This window comes from Bufo bufo, chromosome 4 (genome assembly GCF_905171765.1).
Source record: "Bufo bufo chromosome 4, aBufBuf1.1, whole genome shotgun sequence".
In the NCBI taxonomy this organism is placed as follows: domain Eukaryota; kingdom Metazoa; phylum Chordata; class Amphibia; order Anura; family Bufonidae; genus Bufo; species Bufo bufo.
In genome coordinates, this window is record NC_053392.1 from 237,007,201 (window position 1) to 237,029,005 (window position 21,805).

Here is a 21,805-nt window from a genome sequence, read left to right on the forward strand (position 1 = left end):
GGCATATGAGCTGAGGAGGTGGCGGTGTTCATATACTTTGGCAAACACTTTGTATATATAAAAAAAAAAGTCCCGGCAATGATTTATTCATCCACATCGATTGATGTGAATGGAGAAATCTGGTTTGCCAGGGCATACGAGCTAAGTGGGTATGGATGTTGGGCGGAGCTCCTATGTCCTGGCAGACGCCTTTCCCCTCCTTTTTCTTTTTTTGGCAGAGATTTTTTCATCCACATTGATCGATGCGAATGAAGAAATCTGTGCCGTTCATTTTTTTCTTTCAGCCCAGAGGCTGAACGGAAAAAAAAAATCTCATTACCCGTATGCTCAATATAAGGAGAATAGCAGAAACTCCTAATGCTGGGCATACATGTAATGATTGCGGAGACCCTCAAATGCCAGGGCAGTACAAACACCCCACAAATAACACCATTTTGGAAAGAAGACACCCCAAGGTATTCGCTGAGGGGCATATTGAGTCCATGAAAGATTGAAATTTTTGTCCCAAGTTAGCGGAAAGGGAGACTTTGTGAGAACAAAAATCAAAAAAATCAATTTCCGCTAACTTGTGCCAAAATTTTTTTTTTTCAATGAACTCGCCATGCCCCTCATTGAATACCTTGGGGTGTCTTCTTTCCAAAATGGGGTCACATGTGGGGTATTTATACTGCCCTGGCATTTTAGGGGCCCCAAAGCGTGAGAAGAAGTCTGGTATCCAAATGTCTAAAAATGCCCTCCTAAAAGGAATTTGGGCCCCTTTGCCCACCTAGGCTGCAAAAAAGTGTCACACATCTGGTATCTCTGTATTCAGGAGAGGTTGAGGAATGTGTTTTGGGGTGTCTTTTTACATATACCCATGCTGGGTGAGATAAATATCTTGGTCAAATGCCAACTTTGTATAAAAAAAAAATGGGAAAAGTTGTCTTTTGCCAAGATATTCCTCTCACCCAGCATGGGTATATGTAAAATGACACCACAAAACACATTCCCCACCTTCTCCTGAGTACGGAGATACCAGATGTGTGACACTTTTTTGCAGCCTAGGTGGGCAAAGGGGCCCACATTCCAAAGAGCACCTTTCGGATTTCACAGGTCATTTACCTACTTACCACACATTAGGGCCCCTGGAAAATGCCAGGGCAGTATAACTACCCCACAAGTGACCCCATTTTGGAAAGAAGACACCCCAAGGTATTCCGTGAGGGGCATGGCAAGTTCCTGGAATTTTTTGTTTTTTGTCACAAGTTAGCGGAAAATGATGATTTTTTTTTTTTTTTTTTTCTTACAAAGTCTCATATTCCACTAACTTGTGACAAAAAATAAAAACTTCCATGAACTCACTATGCCCATCAGCGAATACCTTGGGGTGTCTTCTTTCCAAAATGGGGTCACTTGTGGGGTAGTTATACTGCCCTGGCATTCTAGGGGCCCAAATGTGTGGTAAGGAGTTTGAAATCAAATTCTGTAAAAAATGACCTGTGAAATCCGAAAGGTGCTCTTTGGAATATGGACCCCTTTGCCCACCTAGGCTGCAAAAAAGTGTCACACATCTGGTATCTCTGTATTCAGGAGAAGTTGAGGAATGTGTTTTGGGGTGTCTTTGTACATATACCCATGCTGGGTGAGATAAATATCTTGGTCAAATGCCAACTTTGTATAAAAAAATGGGAAAAGTTGTCTTTTGCCAAGATATTTCTCTCACCCAGCATGGGTATATATAAAATGACACCCCAAAACACATTCCCCACCTTCTCCTGAGTACGGAGATACCAGATGTGTGACACTTTTTTGCAGCCTAGGTGGGCAAAGGGGCCCATATTCCAAAGAGCACCTTTCGGATTTCACACGTCATTTTTTTACAGAATTTGATTTCAAACTCCTTACCACACATTTGGGCCCCTAGAATGCCAGGGCAGTATAACTACCCCACAAGTGACCCCATTTTGGAAAGAAGAGACCCCAAGGTATTCGCTGATGGGCATAGTGAGTTCATGGAAGTTTTTATTTTTTGTCACAAGTTAGTGGAATATGAGACTTTGTAAGAAAAAAAAAAATAAATAAAATCATCATTTTCCGCTAACTTGTGACAAAAAATAAAAAGTTCTATGAACTCACTATGCCCATCAGCGAATACCTTAGGTTGTGTACTTTCCGAAATGGGGTCATTTGTGGGGTGTTTGTACTGTCTGGGCATTGTAGAACCTCAGGAAACATGACAGGTGCTCAGAAAGTCAGAGCTGCTTCAAAAAGCGGAAATTCACATTTTTGTACCATAGTTTGTAAACGCTATAACTTTTACCCAAACCATTTTTTTTTTACCCAAACATTTTTTTTTTATCAAAGACATGTAGAACAATAAATTTAGAGCAAAATTTATATATGGATCTCGTTTTTTTTTGCAAAATTTTACAACTGAAAGTGAAAAATGTCATTTTTTTGCCAAAAAAATCGTTAAATTTCGATTAATAACAAAAAAAAGTAAAAATGTCAGCAGCAAAGAAATACCACCAAATGAAAGCTCTATTAGTGAGAAGAAAAGGAGGTAAAATTCATTTGGGTGGTAAGTTGCATGACCGAGCAATAAACGGTGAAAGTAGTGTAGGTCAGAAGTGTAAAAAGTGGCCTGGTCTTTCAGGGTTTTTAAGCACTGGGGGCTGAGGTGGTTAAGGACACAGGGCGCAGCGGGCAGTGATCGGAACGGGGTGCTTGCTTAAATGATTCAGCAGGCACTCTGTGACAATGCCGAGGGGGATCCTGTGACACGCCCCCCCCCCCCCCCCCCATATCAGTGATTGCTGCAAACCGCATGCTGCGGTATTTCCTCAGTCCAAAATGCTGTTCAGTGACTGAACTGAAGACATCCTGAACGTATTTCTCTCCATTCAGAATGCATGGGGATTAAACTGATCAGTTATTTTCCGGTATTGAGCCCCTATGATGGAACTCAGTGCCGGAAAAGAATAACGCTGGTGTGAAAGTACCCTAAGCGTAGACTTCCCTTCATTGTTTACCTGATCGCCGTCGACACCGTAGCATTGAGCAATGTAATTACAAGAACCTGTCCCATTAACTTCAATGAGACAGCTCTGTAGTATACACTTGAATAGGAGGGAGCCATCCCAAAGAAGTGAATGGAACAGCTTCTTGTAATTACACCTGCTCACAGCGAGCAGGTAAACAATGAAGGGAAGGTTGCGCTTGCACGGAGCGTGGCCTTGTCTTTAACTAGCTGATCGGCAGTAGTATCAGGAGTCGGAATCCTGCCAATCTGATATTGATGCCCCGAGGATAGGTCATCAATATCAAAATTCCCAGAGAACGCATTTAATACCGGGGGGGGGGGAAGAGGGTAAATAGTTTGTGTGGTTTTTTTTAGGAAGCCAAAATTATAATGCGAAACACTAACTATGTGAAAGTGGCCTCAGTCTGTTTCTTATAGCTGTGATAGCAGGGCTGTGGAGTCTTGGAGTTGTGAAGTCAGTCGAAGCTGGTTTTGGGTGGAGTCAGAGCTGCAAGAAAAGTACCGACTGTTGAGCCTCATGCAGACGTCCGTGGAACACGGTCCGTGAGATACCGGACTGGCATTGCAGGAGCGCACGGCATCATTGGTTGTTATGACGCCGTGCGCTCCTGCAATGCCAGTCCGGTATCTCACGAACAGTGTTCCACGGATGTCTGCATGAGGCTTAACTTCAGCATAATCAAAATATTACCAATAATTAACCCCTTAAGGACACAGCCTTTTTACACCTTAGGACCAGGCCATTTTTTGCAAATCTGACCAGAGTCCCTTTAAGTGCTGATAACTTTAAAACGCTTTGACTTATCCAGGCCGTTCTGAGATTGTTTTTTCGTCACATATTGTACTTCATGACACTGGTAAAATGAAGTCAAAAATTTTTATTTTTTTTGCACCAAAAAATACCAAATTTAACAAAAATTTGGAAAAATTTGCAAATTTTAAAGTTTCAGTTTCTCTACTTCTGTAATACATAGTAATACCCCCAAAAATTGTGATGACTTTACATTCCCCATATGTCTACTTCATGTTTGAATTGTTTTGGGAATGATATTTTAATTTTTTGGGGATGTTATAAGGCTTAGAAGTTTAGAAGCAAATCTTGAAATTTTTCAGAAATTTACAAAAACTAAATTTTTGGGGACCAGTTCAGGTCTCAAGTCACTTTGCGAGGCTTACATAATAGAAACCACCCAAAAATGACCCCATCTAAGAAACTACACCCCTCAAGGTATTCAAAACTGATTTTGCATACGTTGTTAACCCTTTAGGTGTTGCACAAGAGTTATTGGCAAATGGGGAGGAAATTTGAGAATTTCATTTTTTTGTCTTTTTTTCATTTTAACCCATTTTTTCCACTAACAAACCAAGGGTTAACAGCCAAACAAGACTATCTTTATTGCCCTGACTCTGCCGTTTACAGAAACACCCCATATGTGGCCGTAAACTACTGTACGGCCACACAGCGGGGTGTAGAGTGAAAGGGGCACCGTTTGGTTTTTGGAAGGCTGATTTTTATGGACTGGTTTATTTACACCATGTCCCATTTGAAGCCCCCCTGATGCACCCCTAGAGGAGAAACTCCCTAAAAGTGACCCCATCTAAGAAACTACACCCCTCAAGGTATTCAAAACTGATTTTACAAACGTTGTTAACCCTTTAGGTGTTGCACAAGATTTAATGGAAAATAGAGATACAATTTCAAAATTTCACTTTTTTGGCAGATTTTCCATTTTAATACTTTTTTTCCCAGTTACAAAGCAAGGGTTAACAGCCAAACAAAACTCATTATTTATGGCCCTAATTCTGTAGTTTACAGAAACACCCCATATGTGGTTGTAAACTGCTGTACGGGCACACGGCAGGGCGCAGAAGGAAAGGAATGCCATACGGTTTTTGGAAGGCAGGTCTTGCTGGACAGTTTTTTTTTTACACCATGTCCCATTTGAAGCCCCCCTGATGCACGCCTAGAGTAGAAACTCCAAAAAAGTGACCCCATTTTAGAAACTACGGGATAGGTTGGCAGTTTTGTTGGTACTAGTTTAGGGTACATATGATTTTTGGTTGCTCTATATTACACTTTTTGTGCGGCAAGGTAACAAGAAATAGCTGTTTTGGCACCGTTTTTTTTTTTTTGTTATTTCCAACATTCATCTGACAGGTTAGATCATGTGGTAATTTCATAGAGCAGGTTGTCACGGACGCGGCGATACCCAATATGTATACAATTTTTTTTATTTATGTAAGTTTAACACAATGATTTCATTTTTAAAACAAAAAAAATGTTTTAGTGTCTCCATAGTCTAAGAGCCATAGTTTTTTCAGTTTTGGGCGATTATCTTAAGTTGGGTCTCATTTTTTGCGGGATGAGATGACGGTTTGATTGGCATCTATTTTGCGGTGCATATGACTTTTTGATTGCTTGCTATTACACTTTTTGTGACGTAAGATGACAAAAAATGGCTTTTTTTACACCGTTTTTATTTTTATTTTTTTACGGTGGTCATCTGAGGGGTTAGATCATGTGATATTTTTATAGAGCCGGTCGATACGGACGCGGCGATACCTAATATGTATACTTTTTTTTTATTTATGTAAGTTTTACACAATGATTTCATTTTTGAAACAAAAAAAAAATCATGTTTTAGTGTTTCCATAGTCTAAGAGCCATAGTTTTTTCAGTTTTTGGGCGATTATCTTGGGTAGGGTATGATTTTTGCGGGATGAGATGACGGTTTGATTGTTACAATTTTGGCGTACATGCGACTTTTTTGATCACTTTTATTACCTTTTTTGGGAAGTAAGGTGGGCAAAATTTCAATTTCATCATAGTTTTTTATTTTTTATTTTTATGGCGTTCACCGTTCGGGTAAAGTAACATAACCGTTTTATAGATCAGGTCGTTACGGACGCGGCGATACCAAACATGTGTAGGAAATTTTATTTTTTTCATTTTTAATCAGTGATAAATGTGTTTTTTGATTTTTACTTTTTTTTTCACTTTTATTCACTTTTTTTTTGACCCAGACCCACTTGGTTCTTGAAGATCCAGTGGGTCTGATGTCTGTATAATACAGTACAGTACAATATATATTGTACTGCACTGTATTTTACACTTGTCTGAACAGATCTATGCCTTTTAGCACAGATCTGTTCAGCACCATGGACAGCAGGACGCCTGAGACGGCGTCCTGTTGCCATGGGAACCTTCCCCGTCTGCCACAACTTCGCAGACAGGGAAGGGTGAGGACGGGGCTGGCGGGGGGCTGTCTGGGAGCTCTCTCCCTCCCCATCGGGGGGCTGCAAAGGCACAGCAGCCCCCCGATGGGAGAGGGAGGGAGCTCCCTGCGCTGTTAACCTTTTCCATACAGCGGTCCAACGTCGCATCGCAGATGTCAGCCGTTTATACCAGGGTGCCAGCAATGTGCTGGCACCCTGGTATACCCACTAGAAACCAACGATTATACAAGGGGAGGCGGGCGGGGAATCGCGATCCCGCCTCCCGCACTGCCCACACCGCCCGCAACCCTCCTCCTGCACCTCCCGCCACCATAAAATCATTCGGGGGTGCAGGGGGGGTTAATAAAACGTTATTTTAGGCATATAAAAAGTTTCTGATCCCCGCGGTCAGGGACCGCGGGGACCAGAAACTGCAGGAATCGCAGGTCTGAATTGACCTGCGGTTTGCCGCGATCGCCAACATGGGGGGGTCACGGGACCCCCCCGCGCATTTAGCCTAGGTGCCTGCTCAATGATTTGAGCAGGCACCGGGTTCCGATCACTGCCAGCCGCACGGCAGTGATCGAAAATACACAGGGCGTACATGTACGCCCTGTGTCCTTAAGTACCAGGGCACAAGGGCGTACCTGTACGCCCTATGTCCTTAAGAGGTTAATATTGTGTAATTTATTAACTTACATAGAAGTTTAGAAAAGTTTAGAAATGTTAATCATAAATATATTTTATGTTCCATCAATCTAAAGGTGTACCGTATTTACATGCACAGACTGAACAGGCAATTATTGGGAAGGAACTGTTCCTTCCCAATAATTGCCTGCTCGTGAGTGGAGCTAAAGAGCTGCATTCACGTGCAGTGATCACCTCTACTGCTACTGCCATAATTCATCTTCATACAGATTCATTGTCTTTGGGCAGTAGACTGTTGTTCATGCAGTACAATCTGCTGCCTAGAAATAAAGTATTGATGTGATGTTGGAACAATGAATTCTTCGGATGAACGTGCGTTTTACGCGTTAATCAGGTGAGTGACAGCACATTTACATGGGCCTGTTATCAAGTTCTATCTTCCATAGCAGAGGCAGGCTACAGCCACATGTGACATCATTCTTTCCCAGACAATCCCTTTAGGGCTCTTGCAAAACACAGACGATGGACGTATGCTTTCGCATTTTGCGGAACGGAACATCCAGCCCATATTAGAACTTCCCTATCCTTGTTGGTAATATAGACAATAGGACATATTAAACAATTTTTTCTTTTACGGGTGCCGAGGAACAGACATACGGATGAGGACAGCACACAGTGTGCGATCCACATCTTTTGCGGCCCCATTGAAAAGAAAGAAAATGCAGATTGGATACAGACAAAAACCACCGGTCGTGTGCATGAGCCCATAAAGTCCCTTTCAGACGAGCGGGTGTCACGCTGCGGTCTTGCAGCGCAGCACCCAGCCTGAACTTCCAGCACTGCCCGAGTCGCATAGCATTATATTAATTTAAGATGCAAAATAACCCTTACAGTTCTGTAATGTATTTGATAACACGGACAGTATTAGGTCAGTGTTATCCAGTACATTCCAGACCTCTTTCACACAAGTGTGACGGATTGGCTCTGGATGCGTTCAGTGAAACTCGCAGTATTTTGCAAGCAAGTTCAGTCAGTTTTGTCTGCAATTGCGTTAAGTTTTTTCTGCGGGGGTGCAATGCATTTTGATGTGTTTTTCACACGCATGATAAAAAACTGAAGGTTGACAATCCACATCTCTTAGGCCCCTTTCACACGGGCGTTGCGGGAAAAGGTGCAGGTGCGTTGCGGGAACATGCACGATTTTTCCGCGCGAGTGCAAAACATTGTAATGCATTTTGCACTCGCGTGAGAAAAATCGCGCATGTTTGGTACCCAAACATCTTCACAGAAGTTCGGGCTTGGGATCGGTGTTCTGTAGATAGTATTATTTTCCCTTATAACATGGTTATAAAGGGAAAATAATAGCATTCTGAATACAGAATGCATAGTACAATAGGGCTGGAGGGGTTAAAAAAATAAATAAATAAACTCACCTTAATTCACTTGCTCGCACAGCCCGGCTTCTCTTCTGTCTCCTTCTTTGCCGATTGCAGGAAAAGGACCTGTGATGACGTCACTCCGGTCATCACATGGTCCATCACATGATTAATCACCATGGTAAAAGATCATGTGACGGACCATGTGATGACCGGAGTGACGTCACCACAGGTCCTTTTCCTGCAATCAGCAAAGAAGGAGACAGAAGAGATGCCGGCTGCGCGAACAAGTGGATTAAGGCGAGTTTAATTATTTATTTATTTATTTTTAACCCCTCCAGCGCTATTTTACTGAGCATTCTGTATTAAGAATGCTATTATTTTCCCTTATAACCATGTTATAAGGGAAAATAATAATGATCGGGTCCCCATCCCGATCGTCTCCTAGCAACCGTGCGTGAAAATCGCACCACATCCGCACTTTCTTGCGATTTTCACGCAACCCCATTCATTTCTATGGGGCCTGCGTTACGTGAAAAACGCACAAAGGAGGAGCATGCTGCGATTTTCACGCAACGCACAAGTGATGCGTGAAAATCACCGCTCGTGAGCACAGCCCCATAGAAATGAATGGGTCGGGATTCAGTGCGGGTGCAATGCGTTCAACTCACGCATTGGATCCGCGCGGAATACTCGCCCGTGTGAAAGGGGCCTTAGTAACCATCAGGGAAAAACGCATTGCATCCGCACTTGCTTCAGGGGGATCCCTGCTAATCAGAGGTTTGAGAAGGTACTGGCGCCGTGGCCTCTCTGCTTTTCCTAGGCCAGTGATGTCAGGTTCATCATACATGAGGCCTAGGCGCAGCTCAACCCCATTCAAGCTGCGATACCAAGCACAGCTGCTATACAATGTACGGCACTTTGATTGGTAAGATACAAGAAGCCAGTGGTGCTCACAGGAGCGTTGAATGGGTCAGCAAATCCGAAGATGTGGTGCGGAAGCACGGATCGTAACCCCACGGAAGCACCACGGAGTGCTTTCGTGGGGTTCCGTTCCATGCTTCCTTTCTGCAAAAAGAAAGAACTTGTTCTATCTTTTTGCGGAACGGGCGGATCACAGACCCGATTCAAGTGAATGGGGTTACGATCCGCATGTGGCTGGCACACGGTCGGTGCCCGTGCATTGCGGACCGCACGTTCGTGTGCAAGGGGCCTAACTTGTAATTTATACATGTAAATTCCTGCTCATTCTGCTCTTTGAAGTCAAGGTGGCTCCTATCAGTGGCAGCTATCTCTGTATACACAGTCATAGAGGGAAGGATGTCAGTCACTGATAGCACCGGCTCCTTGACTTCAAAGCCCAAAATGTGCACAATTATAAATGAAAGAAATACTGAAATACTGAATCTTTTCCCATAAACCACCTGTATACATCGGTCTGCTCAGCTCCTCCTGCTCTATAACATGCTGCCTGCAGTAGACATTGCATTTTCATAGTGATAGGTTCTCTTTAAAGTCGAGGAATGTTGAACTTGAAGACAAAACAGGACCCAGCAACTAAACTGCTATAAAAATGCAAATATCAGACACAGCCTCAAGTAAGGAAACCTAAAAGAAATGGCTGCAAAATTGAAACCAACAGCGTGTAAGTTTCATGAAATTATACCCGAGAGGAGAAAGGCACAGAGTCTCCACAGGACACAACAAGAAATCCCACGCACCAGCCGGCAATCACTGTCCAAACAAGCAATTTACAACCCAATTTCCATAAAGTAATGATCACAACAGTGCAACTTTGTCTGCAAATTACTGGTTTGGTTAGCACATTTTAATAAACCATAGAAGCAAACATATTAATAAAAATGGGAAAGGTGATTTCTGCATGACCTGCTTGATACAGTCTGGAGAGCGTTTAGTTACTACAGAAAAGGACTCCATTATTGTGACTGGTCTGACAGGATAGCATATGTCGCTGTCTTATGCCTCATTCACACAGTCCGTGTCCTTGAGCCAAAACCAGGTGCGGCTCTGAACACAGAACAGGTGCAGATCTTTCCCTTATACCTTATGTCTGCGGAGACTCCAATCCTGGTTTCGGCTCACAATCACTGATGGAAATCACTGACGTGTGAATGAGGCTTTAAAGGGGTTCCTGGGGAACAATCAGTTTTTAGCAAGTGCCCACAGCCTGCCGCTCTAAACAGAAGACTTACATTTACATCCTCCCCGCCGTTCCAGTCCTTGCAATGCTGACATCAGGCACAGCACAGGCATGGTTACATGCTCTGCTGCAGCCAATGTCTGGCTTCAGTGGTGCTTGTGGCAATGGCCATGGTGCGCCGGATGTCAACACTGCAGGGACAAGAACATGCCCATAGTAGAGGACCGGAGCAGCAGGGAGCAGGTAAGATTACTTATTTAGAAAAGCAGGCAGGGAGACCTTGCTAAAAACTGATTATTTCCCAAATTATTTTGATGTAACAGTTACACTTTTATAAACAATGTTACATTTTCTGTGACTGCAAAATCAAAGATGCATGAAGCATATTCATTTTTTTCGCTTCCAAATTTAGGGCCCCTTTATATACCAGGTGATTTGGTTCCGTTCCCCTCCAGAGTGAAGCAGAAAAAGCTGGAGGAACTGAAGCCAGAACTGATCCCATAGTTTTTTCATACATCCGATGCAGAACCAGCCAGAAAAACGCTGCACGCTCAGCTTTTCTGTCCGCCGCTATCAGTGTATAGATGTCGGCTCAGTTATATCCGGCTTCCGACCTGAAGTGGATGGCCAGACCCAACTAAGACTACTTTTACATCTGCGTTTTCCTTTCCGGTATTGAGATCCGGCAGAAGACCTCAAAACCGGAGGAAAACGCTTTAGTTTTGTCCCCATTCATTGTCAATGGGGACAAAACGGAACAAACCAGAACAGAGCGCACCAGAATGTTGCGTTCCCATGCCAGACTTAAAACCGCTCTACAAGTAGCGTTTTTCTGTGTGCGGCATAGGAAACTGAACATGCCGGATACAGCACCAAAAAACATGTGTCAATAGTGCCGGATCCGTTTTTTGTGGGCACAAAAAAACCCACCATACCATGACTAACAATGGTTTTTGCTGCCGGATCCGGCATGTTCAGTTTCAGTATAATACAACCAGATTCGTTTTGAACGGATGCAACCGGTTGTAGAATTCAAACGGATATGTTTTGCAGCGGTTTTGAGATCCCCTCCCTACCTGATCTCAAAACCGGACAGCAAAAACGCAGAGATGAAAGCAGCCTAATATATGCGAAGCGGGCCTCACACGTGGTCCTGTGACACATGCTGTAATTTTATACTGCGCTTATACAGGATTCATTGTGCCATGAAATGATAGAATTAAGTAATTGTATTTTTATTTTTTCCATCTTGTAATCTCTATCACTCAAGTTTATAGAAGGCTCCCATCGCTCACTTGGTCTTTATGAAAGCTGAACCTGCACTTGGTAAAAAAACAACTTACCCCCTCAAAAATTGTGCACATGTAGTCACTGTCAACAGAAAAAATATATAACACTCATGATTACCGTAAGTGTCATGAAGAAAATAGATTGTCTAAAACTGGCTAAAGTACAGAAGAAAAATGCTCATGAAGCATCTACCACTAAAATTAGTACAAAACCACCGCAAATACAAAAGTCAAACCCATTGGGAAGGAAGGACATGTGGACATGTGGGCTGGATACAACCAGATGTTCAGAGATAAACCAGCGAAAGCGCTTTTTATTTTTAACCATCTGCATTTTGTAAGAACACAGAACTGGAGAAGTTAAACGGAAGTTGATCACTGATTCATAAGGGTCAGGTTGGCGCGCTGCAAAGGCGGGGTACAATCCCAAAAAGCATATGAGGAAAGAACGGAGGTGGGAGATTCAATTAAAATAGGATATTAGTCAAGAATAAAAAATACTTCAAACATCACCAAAAAACGTGGGCGCTTCACAATATACAGCACTCACACTAATATCCCATGTCACTAATGTCTCATTTCTGCAAGATCTACAGCAAAAACCCATCAAGACCAGCGTTATGCCGTTGTAAAGGGTTTTTCCATCTCCGACATTAGGGGCATATCGCTAGGATATGCCCCCAATGTCTAATAGGTGCGAGTCTGAACAGAGCCTGCACCATACATGTGTGGCCGCCCTCCATTCATTTCTATAAGGCGCCGAAAATAGCCATGCGCTGGCTCGGCCATTTCCATTTACCCCATAGAGGTGAATGGAGCGGTGGCCACACATGTGAGGTGCATCTCCCATTCATTTCAATGGACCTTTTGAAAATCCTCTCGCCTATTTTCAGCACTCCCATAGGAATGAATGGAGGGCGACTGTGCGTGCGCCCTCCAGGACGTTGCAGGCACCTATCAGACATTGGGGACATATCCTAGCGATCTGCTCCCAATGTCGGAGATGGGAATAACCCTTTTAATCTCTCCCCCGCTTGCTTTAGATGCATCGACCGCAGTTATTAACAGGCACATGCCTCTTATTCTCTGGGACACATCTGTGCAGGTTCGTGCAACAAAGCGAAGATCTAAACCAGCAAGGGATCCATTTGAGGCAGATCTCCACGATAGTCTATGCCAGTTTCCTGGAGCACATTATAATTAAAAAGTGGCGAGCGGTGAGTAAAACCTCAAAAAGTCACTAAGTTTTGTGCTAAAGCAGCGTGCACCACACTGACTTTTTGGTGCCAGTTTTCTGGCGCAGATGAGAGGATAAAGGCGCCCCCATATTTATATACCGTATGATGCAGAATTTCACTATGGAGTCCACCCATCCAAAGCAAAGGATGAAATCCACATGTAACACATGCACACGTGAACATGTCAGATGGCGTGCACTATGGTATCATGGACTAATGTGAGAAATGTATTTGTATAATGTTGCAATGGAAGTAAACACAACACCAAGACATTACTGTATGTATGGAACATGGCTGAATGTTGGCATAGCCTCCAAAGCATGCAATCCCCTGCCAGACACCAGAACAAAACGATCAGGCAAGGTGACACCCCAGACCAATCCTTATCTCCCCGACACCTACCATTATGGCAACAGTTGGGAGGCCCCTCCACACGGCCAAGTCCTGCTGAAAATTGGCCAATAAAAGATCTAAAATGTGCTACCACTGTAAGAAAAAGGTTAAGCTAGGTCAATAAACTGCAATGCCCTCACTAAGTGAACAAGACATAAAACCCAAGCGGGAGAGAATTATTTATAACCCATTAGTGAGGTGCTGTGGAAAGGCTTGCTACCCCTGTGTTTGAAGCACACAACCACTAACATTTCTCCAGATACTTATTAGCACGTTATTAGTATCCAGGGAGTTCGATGGAAGCAATTGGCCTCCCATGACCGGGCTGTTTTCAAAGCAGGTATTCCCTCACGCCCGGCTTACCTCTGGTTGCTTAAGTTTTGCCATTCAAGATGCAGCCAAACCATGGGTAAAGGACGTTACAGAGCAGTAATGTTTCACTTGACGGGGAAGGGTTAAAAAGGTTGAATTCGGAGGGCATACCACCTTTCTGCTTGATACATTGAGACTTGTAGAGGCAGGAAATTTAAGAAGGAAAATTCAACAGGATAGCACCTAGTATTCACCCAAAATAACTACCATAAGCGCTCATACACTCCGACCTCTCCCCTCACAGGTAGTGTAGGCTACTTCATAAGGGTTCATGCACGCGACCGTATTTCTCATCCATGTGCCATCCGCAATTTTTGCACATAGCACACCGAACTCATTTCTATGGGGCCATACACACATCCTTGTGTTTTGCAGATCTGTGTGACCGTCCCTCAAGTTCTAGAACATCTCCTATTCAGGTCTGTACCGTGGAGAAAAATAGCCATTTCTACTGATGGGAGTGAGAATGTGATAGGAATTCTGCGGATCCGCGATGCGATTGTGTGCATGGAACCTAAGGCCTGTTTCACACTGGAGTTAATGGTTCTGGCAGGCAGCAGATTATACGTTCAGGGAATCTGCAGTAGTTATAGGCTCATACTTCTGCTCCGACTATACCCTCATAATCATAAGCGCCACACACTTACTGAGTCATATGTGAAAGTAGACCCTGTGCAACCCAATACACAAAGTCCTTGAAGCCAACGTGTAATAAAAACAGCAAAACACAGAAAATCTGAGAATCTGCCACTTCTACACTAATTATTATCACTGTACTAAATGCAACATCACACAGACTCCATGAGTACGCAAACAAGGAGAAGTTAAAACATAAAATAGCTGCCTCCTCTTCATTAGGGCTCATGCACATGAACTTGTGCCGACCGTGGCCATACTGTGGTCCACAATGCATAGGCACCGACCGTGTCCCTGTCGTCAGACACATTTACTTGAATGGGGCCCGTGATCCGCATTCAACAGTCCGAACCGCACAGAAAAACTCCGAAGTGCTTCTAACCCGTGCCTCCGTATTGCACCATATCTCCCGGATCCATGATAGGGTGCACACACGGCCAGTGCCTGTATATTGCGGGTCCGCTGTTTGCGGGCCACAATACAGGCACGGATCGCCTACGGTCGTGTGCATGAGCCCTTACACCATGCGTTGACTCCCCTGTAGCGGTGGTATAACTACAAGCACTAGCTTCATTCAAGTGAATGGAGCAAATATTCGTCATTACACTGCACTTCCGAGACAATGAGCAAGAATAATGAAGAGGAAGCAGCGCTTGTATGGGGCGCCGCCTCCTCTTCAAACAGCTGATCGCCGGCACTGGTGTCGGACGACTGCTGATCACATATTGATGACCCATCCTGAGGAGAGGTCATCAATATGAACCGAGGCTACACAACCCCTTTAATATCATCTGAATTCAGCCTTAGGCCTCCTGCACACTAATGTGTGCGCCCCGTGGTCGTGCTGTGGGCCGCAATGCACGAACACCGTCCGTGGGGCAGCTGCAGCAGATCGCGGACCCATTCACTTTAATGGGTCTGCGATCCGGCCGTTCCGCAAAAAGATAGTACACGTTCTATCTTTTTGCGGAACGGAAGTACGGGACAAAACCCCACGGAAGCACTCCGTAGCGCTTCCGTATCTCTGGATTTGCGGACCCATTGAAGTGAAAGGGTCCGCATCCGTGATGCGGAATGCACCCGGAACGGTGCACATGTATTGCGGATCCGCAAATGCGGTCCGCAATACGGCAACGGGGCGCACCCGTTCGTGTGCAGGAGGCCTTATTGTTGTTAGATACTGAGCCACGTACACAGATAAGCAGGAAATATTCCGGAAAAGTCCGGCTGCAGCACTCTAAACGGCTTTACTGAAGGGATATAACAAAAGAGAATGATTAGCTTCATCTCTGACAAACCGCCATGCAGCTCATTTACTGAAGGAAAATCAGGATTGTCTTGGTATCGGCACAGAACATGAGAGATTACATTTTATACTCATTTACCCAGATGCCCTAATGTTCTAGGCCAAGTTGTGATAGATGTGCTGATCCTCCTGATACTTTGGGTCTTGTTTTATCAGTCTCCCCCTACTCCAATTTTTGCAGAACAGATAAGCTTGCCTATTTAGATAAGGCCTACCTTTACGGTAAATGATAGTGTGAAGATTGGAGCCAGCGCGAGACGGGAATGAAAAAAGTGGAAGATTTACAGAGAACAGGGGAAAAAAAAGACAAGGAAGCTGGAAGAGAGCATTTTACAGTCCAGGACAGCGGACTTTCTGCACCCAGGGTACGCTCAACAGGACAGAGCACAAGTACTGCAACATCGCAATACTACTTTCATGTTCCAAAAACAAAAATGGCAGGAATGCTGCGGTCCAATATAAAGGAAAAGACGGACACATTCCTTAAAGACAGGGCTCTCCTCCTGGCAGCCAGATGCACCAGCAGCCGCCCAGACCCTCCAGACTCTTCTGCAATGCATTTAATGGGAACCAGCACATTAGCAAATTCCTTTCATCTGTCCTAAACAGAAACTGGCGGCTGCCGGATAAAAGCAGGGTCTGCTCGCTGGTTAACGCCGCTCCGTCTTTCACTTACAGTGTGGAGCTTTATTTCCAGATTCAAGGATTATTCCCATGTCATCGAAAGGATATGCCATCAGTTTAAGGGCTCATTTACACGACTGTGCTTTGGTTCGCATCTGAGCCGCAAGGGTGTGGACCCATTCACTGCTATCCGCATCTTTTGCGGCCCCATTGAAATCTGTGTGCTGTCCGCTTCCGTGGCCCCCAAAAATTACAGATCATGTCCTATTCTTGCCCGTTTTGCGGGCAAGAATAGGCATTTCTATAATGTGCCGTCCGTTCAGCAAATTGTTTTTCCGTTTTTTGTTTCAGTAGTGTTTCCGGTTCCATTCCGTTTTTGTGTATGGCATATACACTATACAGTAATTACATAGAAAAAATTGGGCTGGGCATAACATTTTCAATAGATGGTTCCGCAAAAACGGATACGGAAGACATACGGAGTAAGTTTTTTTTGGGGACCCATTGACTTGAATGGAGCCACAGAACGTGATTTGAGGGCAATAATAGGACATGTTCTATCTTTGAACGGAACGGAAAAACTGAAATACGCAGACAGAATGCATACACGTTTTTTTGGAACCATTGAAATGAATGGTTCCGTATACGGAACTCAAAAAAACGTTCGTCTGAATGAGCCCTTAAGGTGGCTGCACATGGTGGATGCAGAAAAACCGCAGAGTAATCCAGCACCGGAGAAATGTACAACTCAAGTCTCAAGTAGACTGCTTTTTGTCCTTAGGTGTGGAAATTGACCTGCCGTGTGGATTTTGAAATCTTCAGCATGTCAATTGTTGTGACATTTTTTGGTGCAGATCTCACCCTACTTAATAGAAAGCCTCATGCACAGGACCGTTGTTGTGTTCCGTGTCCGTTGTTCCATTTTCCGTGATTTTCTACGGACCCATTAACTTTCAATGGGTCCGTTGAAAACTCGGATAATGCACCGTTTGTCATCCGCGTCCATGATCAGTGTTTCCAGTCCGCCAAAAAAATATGACCTGTCCTATTTTTTTCACGGACAACGGTTCGCGGACCCATTCAAGTCAATGGGTCCGTGAAAAAACACAGAGGCACACAAGATTGACATCCGCGTCTGTTTTTTTCCTATCATTTGCAAGGCAAACTTGACTTAGATTTTTTTTCACTTTTCATGTCTGGTGATCCTCCAAAAATCAAGGAAGACACACAAACAAAAACGGAAACGGATCACGGAACAACGGAACAGCTTTTTGCGGACCGCAAAAAAATACTGTCGTGTGCATGAGGCCAAAGGGTGAGATCTGTGGAAATCCGCACCCAAAACACAAGAACGGTGTGGATTTATGTGCTGTTTTGGAGCCGATTTTCTGCACATACAGTACAGACCAAAAGTTTGGACACACCTTCTCATTCAAAGAGTTTTCTTTATTTTCATGACTATGAAGGCATCAAAACTATGAATTAACACATGTGGAATAATATACATAACAAACAAGTGTGAAACAACTGAAAATATGTCATATTCTAGGTTCTTCAAAGTAGCCACCTTTTGCTTTGATTACTGCTTTGCACACTCTTGGCATTCTCTTGATGAGCTTCAAGAGGTAGTCCCCTGAAATGGTCTTCCAACAGTCTTGAAGGAGTTCCCAGAGATGCTTAGCACTTGTTGGCCCTTTTGCCTTCACTCTGCGGTCCAGCTCACCACAAACCATCTCGATTGGGTTCAGGTCCTGTGACTGTGGAGGCCAGGTCATCTGGCGCAGCACCCCATCACTCTCCTTCATGGTCAAATAGCCCTTACTTTTAAAGGTTTCCCAATTTTTCGGCTGACTGACCTTCATTTCTTAAAGTAATGATGGCCACTCATTTTTCTTTACTTAGCTGCTTTTTTCTTGCCATAATACAAATTCTAACAGTCTATTCAGTAGGACTATGAGCTGTGTATCCACCTGACTTCTCCTCAACGCCACTGATGGTCCCAACCCCATTTATAAGGCAATAAATCCCACTTATTAAACCTGACTGGGCACACCTGTGAAGTGAAAACCATTTCAGGGGACTACCTCTTGAAGCTCATCAAGAGAATGCCAAGAGTGTGCAAAGCAGTAATCAAAGCAAAAGGTGGCTACTTTGAAGAACCTAGAATATGACATATTTTCAGTTGTTTCACACTTGTTTGTTATGTATATAATTCCACATGTGTTAATTCATAGTTTTGATGCCTTCAGTGTGAATCTACAATTTTCATAGTCATGAAAATAAATAAAACTCTTTGAATGAGAAGGTGTGTCCAAACTTTTGGTCTGTACTATATATGGCACAGTGCGCAGCCACCCTCAGGCCTCTTTCACACATCCGGATAGGATACATGTAGACTGACTGAATCCTGATCCATTCATTTCAATAGGAACGCTCCTCTGTCTCCTATTTACATAGCAGTCAGTGTGGAGCAAGTCTCCAGTTATGTAAACAGAGGAGCGCTGCTAAGGCTCAAAATGGGCCGCTTTACAGCTATTTTTCTAATAGAAATGTACGATTTCAGTAATTAAAGTATATTACAAAATGGTCAGCATCACTGCCCCTGCACATTAGGCTTCATTCACACGTCCGTGAGATACCGGACTGGCATCCTGCTTAGTGCAGAGTCATTGGTTGCTATGACGCAGTGTGCTTTGTGCCGCCAAGTACAGTAATACACTCGTATTATCAATAGGAGTGTATTGCTGTACTGCGGCGGCAGCACAAAGCGCACGGCATCATAGCAACCAATGACTCTGCACTAAGCAGGATGCCAGTCCGGTATCTCACGGATGTGTGAATGAAGCCTTACACAAAAAAATATAAATAAATTACAGTTACACTTTCAAACTTTATGTTTCTCATGGGACCAACACCGATGTCTTCAGCTGCCCAGCGCACATGTAACAGGTCAGCCAGTGTCATAGGTACAAATCTGCTGAGAGGATATCTATGTCCTATCCTCAGAAATCGTTATCTGATTGGCGAGGGTCTGACTCACAGCACCCCCACAAATCAGGTGTTTGGAAGGGCACTGGGGGACCGCAATCTCATATTAGGCCAGTGACGTCACGTTCATCAGTCACATGGGCTTGGCACCGCTCAGTCTCATGTCAGTAAGTCGGATTTATCATGTAGAGAAAGTTAATACAAGACACTTACTAATGGATTGTCATTACCCATATTGCTTACTTTGCTGGCTGGATTCATTTTTTCCATCACATTATACACTGCTCGTTTCCATGGTTACGACCACCCTGTAATCCATCAGTGGTGGTCGTGCTTGCACACTATAGGATAAAGCACCAGCCTATGTGCGTTCCCATGGTCTCGGCCACCGGAGAGGCTGACAATTTTGCTTATAGTGTGCAAGAACGACCACCACTGATGGATTGCAGGGTGGTCTGTAACCATGGAAACGAGCAGTGTATAATGTGATGTAAAAATAAATCCAGCCAGCAAAGGAAGCAATATGGATAATAACAATACATTAGTAAGCGTCTTGTAATAACTTTCTCTACATGATAAATGCCACTTACTGAAGTGAGACAACCCCTTTAAGTGAATGGATCTGGGCAGCAATACCAGGCACAACCACTATACTTAGTATGCCAGGATGTGGCCGTGTAGTCACGGTAGAAGTCAAGGGGGTAGCCCTTCCCTCACTCCAGGCTGTAACTCCCCTGCCCTAACCCCTCCTCTAAGTAGTGTAACTGACACCTGGCTCAGTCGCCGGGACCGCGCTTGTACAGGCGGCGCATGCGCCGTCGGTCTCAGTAGCAGCGCGATCCCGTCTATCGCGCGGACTCAAGCGCGACCCTGTAACTGAATCGCGCATGCGCCGTCCCCAATGCCTGCCTGTCTTCTCTTCCTCACGCGCGATTCAGTTACAGGATCGCGCTTGAGTCCGACGGCGCATGCGCCGCCTGTACAAGCGCGGTCCCGGCGACTGAGCCGGGTGTCAGTTACATTACTTAGAGGCGGGGTTAGGGCAGGGGAGTTACAGCCTGGAGTGAGGGAAGGGCTACCCCCTTGACTTCTAGCGTGACTTCAGGAGCCGGAGACGAGGACTTTATAAGTCGTTTTTTTCATGAATATACATCCCAGGAAAGCGGCACAAGAATGCATTGAAAGAGAATGAGGATAATCTATAAGGTACTGGTGATAGTTTATTAAAGGGAACCTGTCACCTGGATTTTGTGTATAGAGTTGAGGACATGGGTTGCTAGATGGCTGCTAGCACATCCGCAATATCCAGACCCCATAGCTCTGTGTGCTTTTGTGTAAAAAAGCCAATTTGATACATATGCAAATTAACTGAGATGAGTCCTGTCCCTGACTCATCTCACGTACAGGACTCCTCTCAGGTTAATTTGCATATGTATCAAATCGTGTTTTTTTCCACAATAAAAGCACACAGAGCTATGGGGACTGGGTATTGCGGATGTGCTAGCAGTGATCTAGCAACCCATGTCCTCAGCTCTATACCCAAAATCCTGGTGACAGGTTCCCTTTAAGTGAAATCCAGGTGAAAGGTTCGCTTTAAATGATAGTGATAATATTTAAAGGGTTATTCCAGTGCAGGGGCTGCACATACAATAAAAATAAAATCGGTTAGGCCTCTTTCACACTTGCGTTGTCTGGATCCGGCGTGTACTCCACTTGCCGGAATTACACGCCGGATCCGGAAAAACGCAAGTGAACTGAAAGCATTTGAAGACGGAACAGTCTTCCAAATGCGTTCAGTGTTACTATGGCACCCAGGACGCTATTAAAGTCCTGGTTGCCATAGTAGGAGCGGGGGAGCAGTATACTTACAGTCCGTGCGGCTCCCGGGGCGCTCCAGAGTGACGTCAGAGCGCCCCATGTGCATGGATGACGTGTCCAATGAGATCACATGATCCATGCGCTTGGGGCGCCCTGACGTCACTCCGGAGCGCCCGGGGAGCCGCACGGACGGTAAGTATACTGCTCCCCCGCTCCCCGCTACACTTTACCATGGCTGCCAGGACTTTAGCGTCCCGGCAGCCATGGTAACTATTCAGAAAAAGCTAAATATCGGGTCCGGCAATGCGCCGAAACGACGTTTAGCTTAAGGCCGGATCAATGCCTTCCAATGGGCATTAATTCCGGATCCGGCCTTGCGGCAAGTGTTCCGGATTTTTGGCCGGAGCAAAAAGCGCAGCATGCTGCGGTATTTTCGCCGGCCAAAAAACGTTCCGTTCCGGAACTGAAGACATCCTGATGCATCCTGAACGGATTTCTCTCCATTCAGAATGCATTAGGATAATCTTGATCAGGATTCTTCCGGCATAGAGCCCCGACAACGGAACTCTATGCCGGAAGACAATAACGCAAGTGTGAAAGAGCCCTTAGTGAGAGTTTACATTACCATTATTTTTCTGTTCTTCTGATCAGTCAGAAGAATAGGAAAATAACTTAAATTAAAAAAAAGCGGATCCTGTTCATCGGTTAAAGCACATTT

At 44.5% G+C, this 21,805-nt stretch overlaps 1 protein-coding gene across 6 annotated transcripts in view; it reads right to left on the minus strand.

Moving 5' to 3' along the window:
• Positions 1-21,805, minus strand: part of LOC120997987 (LIM domain containing preferred translocation partner in lipoma) — a 367,902-nt gene that overhangs the window by 343,767 nt on the left and 2,330 nt on the right. The window contains exon 1 of one of the 6 annotated variants that reach the window (XM_040428385.1): positions 15,873-15,894. The exons of the other annotated variants lie outside the window; for them this stretch is intronic. The gene's annotated coding sequence lies outside the window, so the exon portion shown is untranslated. Of the gene's footprint in view, positions 1-15,872; positions 15,895-21,805 lie in introns of those variants that run through there. 6 annotated transcript variants of the gene reach the window in all.